Source organism: Pseudophryne corroboree, chromosome 5 (assembly GCF_028390025.1).
Source record: "Pseudophryne corroboree isolate aPseCor3 chromosome 5, aPseCor3.hap2, whole genome shotgun sequence".
Lineage (NCBI taxonomy): Eukaryota > Metazoa > Chordata > Amphibia > Anura > Myobatrachidae > Pseudophryne > Pseudophryne corroboree.
Window position 1 is genome coordinate 820,515,117 of NC_086448.1, and position 13,041 is coordinate 820,528,157.

The following is a 13,041-nucleotide window of genomic DNA, read 5'->3' on the forward strand; positions in this document are numbered from 1 at the left end:
GCTCACCTTTAAGAAGACTATTGTTATTGGAGAAGGTGAATATCTTCCTAACCTGGAGAATAATCCATTGCTATTAAAGAAGAATAGTATCTTCCTAACCTGGAGAATAATCCATTGCTATTAAAGAAGAATAGTATCTTCCTAACCTGGAGAATAATCCATTGCTATTAAAGAAGAATAGTATCTTCCTAACCTGGAGAATAATCCATTGCTATTAAAGAAGAATAGTATCTTCCTAACCTGGAGAATAATCCATTGCTATTAAAGAAGAATAGTATCTTCCTAACCTGGAGAATAATCCATTGCTATTAAAGAAGGTGAGTATCTTCCTAACCTGTAGGATAATCAATTGCTATTGGAGAAGGTGAGTATCTTCCTAACCTGGAATTAATCCATTGTTATTGAAGAAGGTGAGTATTTTCCTAACCTGGAGAATAATCCATTGTTATTGAAGAAGATGAGTATCTTCCTAACCTGGAGAATAATCCATTGTTATTGGAGAAGGTGAGTATCTTCCTAACCTAGACAATGGTGCATTGTTATTGGAGAGAAGTTGAGTATATCCCATCCCTTAACCTAGACTCCAGGGTCGGGGAAGATGTGGGAACCCTGGAGTTCTTCTAGTTGGGTGAAGAATCATTTGGCACAGAAATCCACACTCAGGTGGTAATTCCGAGTTGATCACAGCAGCAATTTTGTCAGCAGTTGGGTAAAACCATGTGCACTGCAGAAGGGGCAGATGTAACATGTGCAGAGAGAGTTAGATTTGCGTGGGGTGTGTTCAAACTGGAATCTAGATTGCAGTGTAAGACTAAAGCAGCCAGTATTTACCCTGCACAGAAACAAAATAACCCACCCAAATCTAACTCTCTCTGCAAATGTTATATCTGCCCCCCCCTGCAATGCACATGGTTTTGCCCAATTGCTAACAAACTTGCTGCTGCGATCAGCTCTGAATTACCCCCTCAATACGAGCTTTCATTTCTTTGTTGTCAGTATAGTGATTTCAGTTACTGAAAGTATTGAGAGTACTTTCCCAGGTCAGTTGATCATGGCATGGGAATTGGGGAGTTTTGGGCTTTCCAACAAGTATGTTACAATAACAAAACAAAAAAGTCTAAGTTTACACATTCGGCAGTAGGATAATCACTTCATAAGTGCAGGCAGTTTTACAATCATTGATACATGCTTTGTTCCTGAAACTATGAAATAATTGAAAACAGTTTTTCAGAGAAGTTAGTTGGCTCTTATCTTGATTAATGTGTTTAATTGTGGATAAGAGTGAAAGGTTACATGATATGGCATGTTAAATGTCTACAAGTTGACAGTGTACAAACATGACCTAGTAATGTGATCACACAATGTTCCATTTTTAGGATCAAGGCTAATTAACAGCAAATACAGTACATGGTAAATTGGGAACCAGTGTACAGGAGCATTGTGTACTGGATGTCTTGTAAAACAGAAATGCACAATTTAATTTCTTCTTTTTTTTTGGTTTCTGAAAAATCTTTCCCATGTTTTTAGACTCTGCCCATTGACTCGGGTGAGATAAGAATTAGTATTGGAAGCAATGTCAGTAGAGCAGCTATAAAAAGTATTCATCCCTCCTGTTATTTTTCACTTTTACAGATTGCTGGAGGTGCACCAAATATTCCCTCTCGGTGCACCAGGACTTGTGCAAGTCACCTGCTCCAAGCTTCTTAGTAGCTCAAAGTGAGCGATTTATTTGCACAAAAATAACAACTAGATGCTAATAACACTAATCACCTTGATGTGCAACGTTTGTATATCTGTGTGTGACCATGTCGAGGGGTATATTCAATAAGAGTCGGGTCCATTCCGACATGCAGTTGTCGGACTGGACCCGACAACCCCTATTCAAAGAGCGGCCAAATCCGACTGTCGGTGTCTTGTCCTGCCGCTGCTGTCAGCGGCTGCCGGGTGCGCTGACAGCAGCGGTGGTGGGAGCTGGCAGCGGCACCGAGAAGGGTGGGGGGCGGGGGAGAGCTGTCAGCGGCTGCAGTGTCTGCGGCGATGGGGGCAGCAGCGGGAAAGCAGCGGAGGAGGGGAGACGGAGAGGAGGAGACGGGGCGAGCAGCGGCTGCATCAGCGGAGGCTCACGGCGGCGTCCACCCGGCTACAGCAAGTGGGACCTCGCTTGCTGGAGCCGGGTGGACGCTGCCGCTGGATTCCTGCTCTCCCCGCTGCAGCGCTGCTCCCTCCCCGTCTCCTGCTCGCAGATCCCTCATCTCAATCCGATGTGAAGGAGATGCAATATGTACAGAAGCTAAGTTGTTACGCTACACCTCCCAGGCAGGTGCGGATTATTACACCTAGACTAAGAAAGGTCTACAGTCAGTAGGTCTACCACTAATGGTAGACAAGCATTAGGTCAACAGGGTCAAAAGGTCAACAGGGTCAAAAGGTCGACATGGAATAGGTAGACAGTAGACAATGTCGATATGGTCAAAAGGTCGACATTGAAATGGTTGACACAAAAAGATAGACAAAATTTTTTGGGGGGTGTTTTGTCACTTTTATGCTACAAACAAGCGCCTTTAGGGTACAACGTCTACGTCCCCTCGCAGGGCTCGCTTCGCTCATCACGCTTCGGGCAAGGTGCCTCGCTCTGCTACCGTGGTGCTCAGCACAGGTTACTGTTCTCCATCATTGTCCACGTGGATGGTAAATTATGAAAAAGTAAAAAAAAAATTATATATATAAACATATGTCGACCACATGTGTGTTGACTATTGTCATGTCGACCTTTTGACTGTCGGCCTTTTGAGCTGTCTACCTTTTACATGTCGACTTTTTGACCCTGTCGCCATAGACCTGTAGACCTTTTTAGTGCACATCTATAGTCCGGACACCCTTCCAGGCACCTCTGACTCCTGCCATATGGCGTATTGAGTCTTGTTGTAGGAGGACCTATCTGTACATCATGGAAATGAAGCAGGCTGCAGTTTCGGGATGTTTCGGGATGTTTGTGGTCCTGGATCGCAAAGGGGGTGCTGCGGATTGGGGAGGGGGTCCAGAGGTGCTGCGGGTGGGGGAGGGGCAGGTGTGAGAGGGCCGTGGATGGGGAAGGGTGTCTGTAGACACACACTGCCTCTTTACATACATATATCCATCCATCCATTCATACACTGCCTCTCATACATACATACATACATATATACACTGCCTCCATATGTACATAAATCCAACCCCCCCCAGGGAACTTTGGTCACTTCCCCGGGGTGTGACTCCAGGCAGCGGCATCTTACCACTGGCCAGGAAGCCATGTAGGGAATACTGCTCCATGCTGTTGCCACCGTATCCCGGATTATGGTGCCGCCCAGGTTAGCACTGCTGCTGCTGGCTGGGAGGCACTGCTCCATTGCTGGCATTGGCTCCATAGTCCATGATGGACGCTGCTGCTGGTTAGAGGCTGGCTGCTGGTGAAGGGCGGGCGGCTGTGGCTGGTGAGAGGCCGGCGGCTGTGGCTGGTGAGGGGCGGGCGGCTGTGGCTGGTGAGGGGCTGCCTAATGGTAGCACCGGCCCTGGCCGTGGCTATGTGCGGCGTCTGGAGGGGAAGGCTCCTGGGCTGTTTCGGCCATGACAGGAGTTATACATGGGATTGCACCGCAACAGGCAGTATACAGAGAGGGATGAGAGGGGAATGACAGCACCATTGTGGGGGAGTAGGGACAGCTACTTTCTGTAAAGGGAATGGTTACACCTCTCCTATATATTTAGCCAGATCTGTGTCTATGACTGTGACTCCGCCCAGCATTGTGACTCCTCCTAGCGTTATACACCCAGTCACTCTGGGCTAATATATAGGAGATAATAAGACCATTTTAAATTCTAACCACATCCAGGTTCTCATGGTCCCCCAACTACAGGACCTTGGTGCTAAGGGATCCGGTTGAGTTGCATAGCCGCTCATGGTTGAGTAGCTGCTCAAGGCTATTCACCAAGTAAACCCTGAGATACATATCTCCCTTCTGGGTATCATCACAGATACAGAGACAAGACAGGACCCAGAACTGATCCCTGAGATAAGCCATCTGTTACCAGCTCTACACCTGAGCTTAAACCACTTACTACAACTGCTGTAGCTGCTTGAACTTCATGTCAGCAGTTGATGCTACGCATGAGAGTGCTACAGGGTAATTTACTGCCACTAGGGGTCCCATAACCGTTGTCAGCCTAGGGTCTACTAGCCCAGTATATATTAACCATTTGTTCCCTTCAAAATCAAGCATTTCTTATTTGCACTAACTCAAACCCAATGTGAGATCAGTTTGCTTTCTTGATGCAGAATGTTTTGTGGATTCACATGTAATTACCAGGCCTAATGTTTATTTCCTGACATTTCCTTAGAAATCCCCATGCATGAAATTAGTTTACTACATGATGGATAACTACGTGGGATCAATGACAAGCAATAATTACATTAATTAATTACATTGATTTGTAATTGCTGTCTTGAAGCTCTCTAGCATAATGATTTGCAGGTCTTTTTCCTTTGCACATGAGGTGCCAGTTAAATGGGGGTAAGATTTGGAATTACAGTGAAAAAACAGAGTTTAAGGCGGAAATGTAACTATTAATCAGTGACATAATGTGAACTGGGTGCACTGTGTGGCATACTGTGAAGTGGGACACTTGGTGTAATGTGAACTTGGGGTACTGTGTGGCATACTGTGAACTGAGACACTTGGTGTAATGTGAACTTGGGGCACTCTGTGGCATACTGTGAACTGAGAAACTTGGTGTAATGTGAACTTGGGGCACTGTGTGGCGTACTTTGAACTGCAGACACTTGGTGTAATGTGACGTGGGGGCACTGTGGTATACTATGAACTGGGGACACTTGGTGAAATGTGAACTGGAGACCCTGTGTGGCATACTGTGAACTGGGAACACTGTGGCATACTGTGAACTGAGGGCACTCTGTGGCATACTGTGAACTGGGGACCCTGTGTGGCATACTGTGAACTGGGGACCCTGTGTGGCATACTGTGAACTGTGGACCATGTGTGGCATTCTGTGAAATGGGGACCCTGTGTGGCATACTATGAACTGGGGGCACTGTGTGGTGCAATGTGAACTGGATTCACTTTGTGGCATACTGTGAACTGGGGGCACTGTGCGGTGCAATGTCAACTGGGGGACACTGTGTGGCATACTGTGAACTGGGGGCACTGTGTGGCATACTGTGAACTGGGGGCACTGTGTGGCATACTGTGAACTGGGGGCACTGTGATGCAATGTGATCTGGGGGCACTGTGTGGCATACTGTAAACTGGGAACCCTGTGTGGCATACTGTGAACTGGGGGCACTGTGTGGTATAATGTGAACTGGGAACACTGTGTGGCATACTGTGAACTGGCGACCCTTTGTGGAATACTGTGAACTGGGGACCCTGTGTGGCATACTGTGAACTGGCAGCACTGTGTGGCATACTGTGAATTGGGGACACTGTGTGGTGCAATGTGAACTGGGTTCACTCTTTGGCATACTGTGAACTTGGGCTCTGTGGTGCAATGTGAACTGGGGGTCACTCTGTGGCATACTGTGAACTGGGGACCCTGTGTGTCATACTGTGAACTGGGGACCCTGTGTGTCATACTGTGAACTGAGGGCACTGTGTGGCATACTGTGAACTGGGAACACCATGTGGCATACTGTGAACTGGGGCACTGTGTAGCATACTGTGAACTGGGGGCACTGTGTGGCATGCTGTGAACTGGGGACCCTGTGTGGCATACTGTGAACTGGGGGCACTGTGTGGCATACTGTGAATTGGGGACACTGTGGTGCAATGTGAACTGGGTTCACTGTGTGGCATACTGTGAACTGGGGGCACTGTGCAATGTGAACTGGGGGGCACTCTGTGGCATACTGTGAACTGGGGACCCTGTGTGGGATACTGTGAGCTGGGGACTCTGTGTGGCATACTGTGAACTGGCAGCACTGTGTGGCATACTGTGAATTGGGGACACTGTGTGGTGCAATGTGAACTGGGTTCACTCTTTGGCATACTGTGAACTTGGGCTCTGTGGTGCAATGTGAACTGGGGGTCACTCTGTGGCATACTGTGAACTGGGGACCCTGTGTGTCATACTGTGAACTGGGGACCCTGTGTGTCATACTGTGAACTGAGGGCACTGCGTGGCATACTGTGAACTGGGAACACCATGTGGCATACTGTGAACTGGGGCACTGTGTAGCATACTGTGAACTGGGGGCACTGTGTGGCATGCTGTGAACTGGGGACCCTGTGTGGCATACTGTGAACTGGGGGCACTGTGTGGCATACTGTGAATTGGGGACACTGTGGTGCAATGTGAACTGGGTTCACTGTGTGGCATACTGTGAACTGGGGGCACTGTGTGGTGCAATGTGAACTGGGGGGCACTCTGTGGCATACTGTGAACTGGGGACCCTGTGTGGGATACTGTGAGCTGGGGACTCTGTGTGGTATACTGTGAATTGGGGCACAGTGTGGTGCATTGTGAACTTGGGGGCACTGTGTGGCATACTGTGAACTGGGGACCCTGTGTGGCATATTGTGAACTGGGTGGCACTGTGTGGCATACTGTGAACTGGGGACCCTGTGTGGCGTACTGTGAACTGGGGGCACTGTGTGTCATACTGTGAACTGGGGACCCTGTGTGGCATACTGTGAACTGGGGGCACTGTGCAATGTGAACTGGGGGGCACTCTGTGGCATACTGTGAACTGGGGACCCTGTGTGGGATACTGTGAGCTGGGGACTCTGTGTGGCATACTGTGAACTGGCAGCACTGTGTGGCATACTGTGAATTGGGGACACTGTGTGGTGCAATGTGAACTGGGTTCACTCTTTGGCATACTGTGAACTTGGGCTCTGTGGTGCAATGTGAACTGGGGGTCACTCTGTGGCATACTGTGAACTGGGGACCCTGTGTGTCATACTGTGAACTGGGGACCCTGTGTGTCATACTGTGAACTGAGGGCACTGCGTGGCATACTGTGAACTGGGAACACCATGTGGCATACTGTGAACTGGGGCACTGTGTAGCATACTGTGAACTGGGGGCACTGTGTGGCATGCTGTGAACTGGGGACCCTGTGTGGCATACTGTGAACTGGGGGCACTGTGTGGCATACTGTGAATTGGGGACACTGTGGTGCAATGTGAACTGGGTTCACTGTGTGGCATACTGTGAACTGGGGGCACTGTGTGGTGCAATGTGAACTGGGGGGCACTCTGTGGCATACTGTGAACTGGGGACCCTGTGTGGGATACTGTGAGCTGGGGACTCTGTGTGGTATACTGTGAATTGGGGCACAGTGTGGTGCATTGTGAACTTGGGGGCACTGTGTGGCATACTGTGAACTGGGGACCCTGTGTGGCATATTGTGAACTGGGTGGCACTGTGTGGCATACTGTGAACTGGGGACCCTGTGTGGCGTACTGTGAACTGGGGGCACTGTGTGTCATACTGTGAACTGGGGACCCTGTGTGGCATACTGTGAACTGGGGGCTCTGTGTGGCATACTGTGAATTGGGGACTCTGTGTGGTGAAATGTGAACTGGGGGCACTCTATGGCATACTGCGAACTGGGGTTACTGTGTGGTGCAATGTGAACTGGAGACCCTGTGTGGCATACTGTGACCTGTGGACACTGTGTGGTGCAGTGTTAACTGTGGAACTACTACACTACCATAATGTGAACTAGGTCATTAGTATGTGTGATAAAACTAACATGGATGAGAGAGGTCTCTCTAGAAGCATTGAGCTCAGGGCCCTTCAAAATGTCTCTGTAGGGCCCACAAAGTTCTAGTTACGCCCCAGGGCACATATCATATCTAGCATCAGAGAATAAAAGTCATATATTGCATACAGCAGACAGTTATACATGTAATATCTCTCAGTAATCACGTGTAACACATATAATGCAGTATATCTTCTATACAAATCTCTGTATAATGAAGTACTTTATCTCAAACTGGAAGAGATGAAGTGGAGTTTAAGAGTTGAAGTAGATAATCTATGTAGCTGTTCCAGTTTGTCTTGCTTAGAAGTGTTTAGCTGTGAGGCAGAGTCAGATCCATGCCTTAGTATTGCCACAGCGGCATCACATCCTCTAATTGGCACGTCTCCATACAGACATCCTGGGAATAACACTGGTGTTCTATAGATGTGCAGTGACCTGAAAACGGGGCACTGCTTCTCTGTAAGGACAGTCTTGTGTTTCAGGGTGAGATGTATCGCGCCTCTGCTTGCTAATGTACTTATTATATACTTTCATGAGTCCTGTCGTTGCTTAGTTCGCTAGCGTTCTGTTACACTTACAGTTTTGCTTATTTTGAGCAAATGTGGATACATTTATTGTGTGAATACCTTATGAAATGGGTCACACATATTCGGCCTGGTGCTGCCATATCTAGTGAGGATGCGTTGGGGGTGAGAGGATACTTAGTAGAATACGGGGTGAGGGCACTAATTTACCGCATTTTACAGAGCAGCGCAGGAACATAATTTCCATTTATGGAGCAAGATGATAGAAGTTACATGGGGGGGCTCATTGTTGTACTGTATTGGGTGTGCACAGTGAAAAGCGCTTACCACTCCCAAACGTGTCACCTGTAATACAGACTGGCATTTTAACCACATTGGACCTGATTTAGGGTCAATGCTGATAGTCACGTAAATTAGCATTTTTGTGTGTGATTGTGCCGCATGAGTCTAAGGGATCTATGTACTAAGCGTTGGAGAGAGATAAAGTAGACAGAGATAAAGAGCCAACCAATCAGCTCATACTGTAACTGTTTTTCAAACACAGCCTGTGACTTGACAGTTAGGAGTAGGTTGGCTGGTACTTTAACCTAGCAACTTTATCTCTCTCCAAGGCTTCGTACATAGGTGGTCATTCCGAGTTGATCGCTCGCTAGCAGTTTTTAGCAGCCGTACAAACGCTATGCTGCCGCCCACTGAGAGTGTATTTTAGCTTAGCAGAAGTGCGAACGAAAGGATCGCAGAGCGGCTACAAAAATTTTTTGTGTAGTTTCAGAGTAGCTCAAAACCTACTCAGCGCTAGCGATCACTTCAGGCTATTCAGTTCCGGATTTGACGTCACACACCTACCCAGCGTTCACCCTGCGTTTTCCCTGGCAAGCCTGCGTTTTTCCGAACACTCCCTGTAAACGGTCAGTTGCCACCCAGAAACGCCCACTTCAGATCAGTCACTCTGCGGCAACCAGTGCGACTGAAATGCATTGCTAGACCCTGTGCAAAACTGCATCGTTCGTTGTGCCCGTACGTTGCGCGTGCACATTGCGCCACATACGCATGCGCAGAACTGCCATTTTTTAGCCTGATCGCTGAGCTGCAAACAAATGCAGCTAGCGATCAACTCGGAATGACCCCCATAGACTCTCTAAAAAGTAGCAAGGGGTGTACTGTACGTTCCACGAGGTGTCCATACGGAGCCGCAGAACCAATTGAGCCTCACAGACTTTGGAAAGCATTGGGCATTCCTGGCTGGTGATTGGTATACAGATCTACTGGCTGGTGGGCGTGTTATGGCAGTGTCGCAGGAGTGGTTGCAGGCTCGGACGCTACATCGTGTACATTGGAGGCCATATTCTGACTGAGATTCTACACATAGCATGAGGCAGGTACAAGTTCCAATGGTGCTTCCAATGGTTGCATCTTCCAGCAGCACCAAGTGGGCATCCCAGCTTTTGATACTAGCATTACCATAACGGCACAGATGCGACTATAGGAAAGACGCTAAAGCCGGTGCAGCAGCCTGCAACTCAGAATTAGCCCAATTATCTTAATCATTAGAAGCTATGAGGGTAAACGGAACCTCCCCCTTCAAAATGCAGAGAACAGCGCCATTCATGTCCCCCCCCCCCCTTCATTGGACATGGTTGCCTCAGGGTATAGCTAACATTAGGCAGCTGCATACAGGCACTGGCACAAGGTAGGCACTATCACAGCTCTTAGGGTCATATTTATCAAAGCTTGGGCAATGATAAAGTGGAGAGAGATAAAGCAGCAGCCCGTGAACTCCTAACTTCCATGTTACAGGCTGTGTTTGAAAAATGACAGGAGTTGGCTGGTTGGTACTTTATCTCTCCCCACTTTATCTCCAAGCTTTGATGAATTTCCCCCTTAAGGGTCTATTTACTAAGGCTTGGATGGAGATAAAGTCGCTGAAGATAAAGTACCAGCCAATCAGCTCCTAACTGTCATTTTTCAAACACAACCTGTGACATGGCAGTTAGGAGCTGATTGGCTGGTGCTTTTTCTCCAGCGACTTTATTTTCATCCAGGATTTAGTAAATAGACCCCTTTGTCAGGTGATTACTTGCCCAATGCAGCGGCAGTGGTCTGTGGCTGGTCATGGGGATTCACCCTCAGGGTCCATCTCGTCGTTGACAGTGACATGAGGTCCTAGCTGTGTTCTTTCTCTTCCTCTAGCGTCAGACTTTCTTGCTGCCTCTCTCACTCAGCATGCTTCAGGATCACCCTCTAGGGGCAGGCGCGCTGTGCGCAATATACAGTATGTATCTTTGTGGTTCCGGAGCACAGAGCCGGCCCTAACCAATATGATGTCCTAGGCAAGATTTTGACTGGTGCCCCCTAGCACCATGGTTTGTTCCGCCTCTGGCAGTGCACCCCTTTCCCAAGACCATCAACCCTCACCCATAGCAGTCCTCATTTTGAGTTTTCTTACCCCACATATTTGAAATAGTAACAGTGTGCACATTTGGCGCACAGCCCAAAAAGGGGTGTGTTTTTGCTGGCAAGGGGCATGGCCACACAATAGTTCCCCCCTTCAATTCAAATGATGCCACACAGTACTGCAACTTTATTCACATTTTATCATGCGATAGTGTCCCTAATTCACGTTACATCACACAGTAGTACCACTATACCTTATATACATTATTTCTCACAGTAGAGCCCCTTATTCACATTACACCACACTGATCTACTCCTTATTCACATTACACCACACTGATCTACTCCTTATTCACATTACACCACACTGATCTACTCCTTATTCACATTACACCATACCATATTGCTCTTTATTCACATTAGACCACACAATTGTGCCCTTTTTATACATTACGCCACACAGTAAAGCACCTTATACACATAATGCAACACATTAGTAATGCATTTATATACATAATACCACACAGTTATGCCCCTTACACATGACACACATTATTAATTTGCTTATAAACATAATGCGCCTTACACATTATGACAACCTTTATTAATGCCCTTATACACATAATGTCACTTACACATATGCTGCACATTATTAATGCCCTTATACACATAATGACACACATAGTTCCCCCTACACATTTGCTGCACATTATTAATGCATTTTTACACATGACACCCATAAAGCCCCTTACACACATGCCAATCACTACTGCACAACCACACACACACACACACACACACACACACACACACACACACACACACACACACACACACACACACCACTCACACAGCCGCTAACACTGTAACCTCTGCCACTGATTGGATACAGATGTGTCCTCATAAATCTTGCCTCAGTGCTAACGTCGGGTGACTTTTCTTGATGATGCATCTTATTTGCATTGCTATTGGCTAGGATGCACAAGCAGCTTCTGCTGATTAAAATGATATGCAGCATGCCTATATTCTGTGTGCGACTGTGGCTGTATCTGCATATGAAATGCTACACACAGAATATAGGCATATCATTTTAATCAGCAGAAGCTAGTATGCCTATGCCTAGGGCCGGTTCTGCCAGAGTATCATGTCTTTTCTGTGCCCCAGCAAAACTCTGCTGTTAGCTTTCTGCCTGACTTCCAGTGTATTGAACCCAGCCTGTTTAACAGTTCTGAGCCTCTGCTTGAGACTCTGACCTCAGCCTTTCTATCCGTTGTGGACTTGTGCTTCTGACCCTGACCTTTGGCTAATCTTACCATTCTGAACTAGTGCCTGTGACCCTGACCCTTACCGACTGGACCATTCTCCTGTCTGTTGACCCTGCACTATGCTTGCACTCCCACAGTCTCCTCTAGGGGGCAGTATGAGGACAGGGACCTAAGTCCATCCTGTCTTGGATAAATACCGGTGAGTCTTTTAGATATCGCACCTCAACTCAGCCAGCGCTAACCCTCATCCAATGTCCTAGAAGTGCAATAGTCACATTCTACAGGCCAAATGCAGGTTCCACGGGGCAGCAAAAGCACCGTTACCACATCGGCTGCATCCCCCTAGAAACATTAGAACTGGCAGAAAGGCAGGGAAGCAGCTTCCCATTGGAAGCACCACCTGCCAATCACAGTCCAGGCTGCCTGCTCAGCGTGTGATTAGCAGATACTGCATCCAATGGGAAGCCATTGCAATTACTGGGGGCTCACTGGTGGTGGCTGATTTTTAGTGGCAAGGCCTAGGTAAAATCTGCCACTGGCGGTAATCCTTTGCCTAGATTCTATTCTAGAGTGCTCTTGGTAATATATAGTGAATTCGAGGAGAATCTCACATGATTAATACACAATAGTCTTTCCTCCTCCTCCCCTTGTTCTTCCGGAGAGTAGATTTGCAACTTATTTATCAGTAATTACAGTAATATTTTGACTTTTATAAGTATGCGTTGCAGAAGAATTCCGGTTCTCCTACTAAAACGTATAACAATTATTTTTCCGAGTGACATTTTAAAGATGGAAGTCCAGATAAAGTCTAATATTTCTGCCAGTGACCTTCCAGATTCTCCGCAATATTCTTGGTTATTACAGGAAATACGTGCTTTTCTGTGTTCGCTATCAGGGCTTATATCCAGACAACTCATAGATTCTCCAGAGCCAGGTATTAAAGTGTCCGCCAGCTCAGATAACTCGATAGATTGATTACATTTGGATATTTGGAAATTAAACAGAAGAATCGAGGATTATATTTACAGTGTAGCTTCTCCCAAAAATGTTACATGATAAATCATTTTTCTCTTCTTTCTTGGGACAGGGTACAATT

The 13,041-nt window shown here is 47.2% G+C and overlaps 1 protein-coding gene across 1 annotated transcript in view; it reads left to right on the forward strand.

Annotated features, from left to right (window-relative positions):
- ANGPT1 (angiopoietin 1) overlaps positions 1-13,041 on the forward strand; it is a 430,887-nt gene that overhangs the window by 122,962 nt on the left and 294,884 nt on the right. The window lies entirely within an intron of this gene.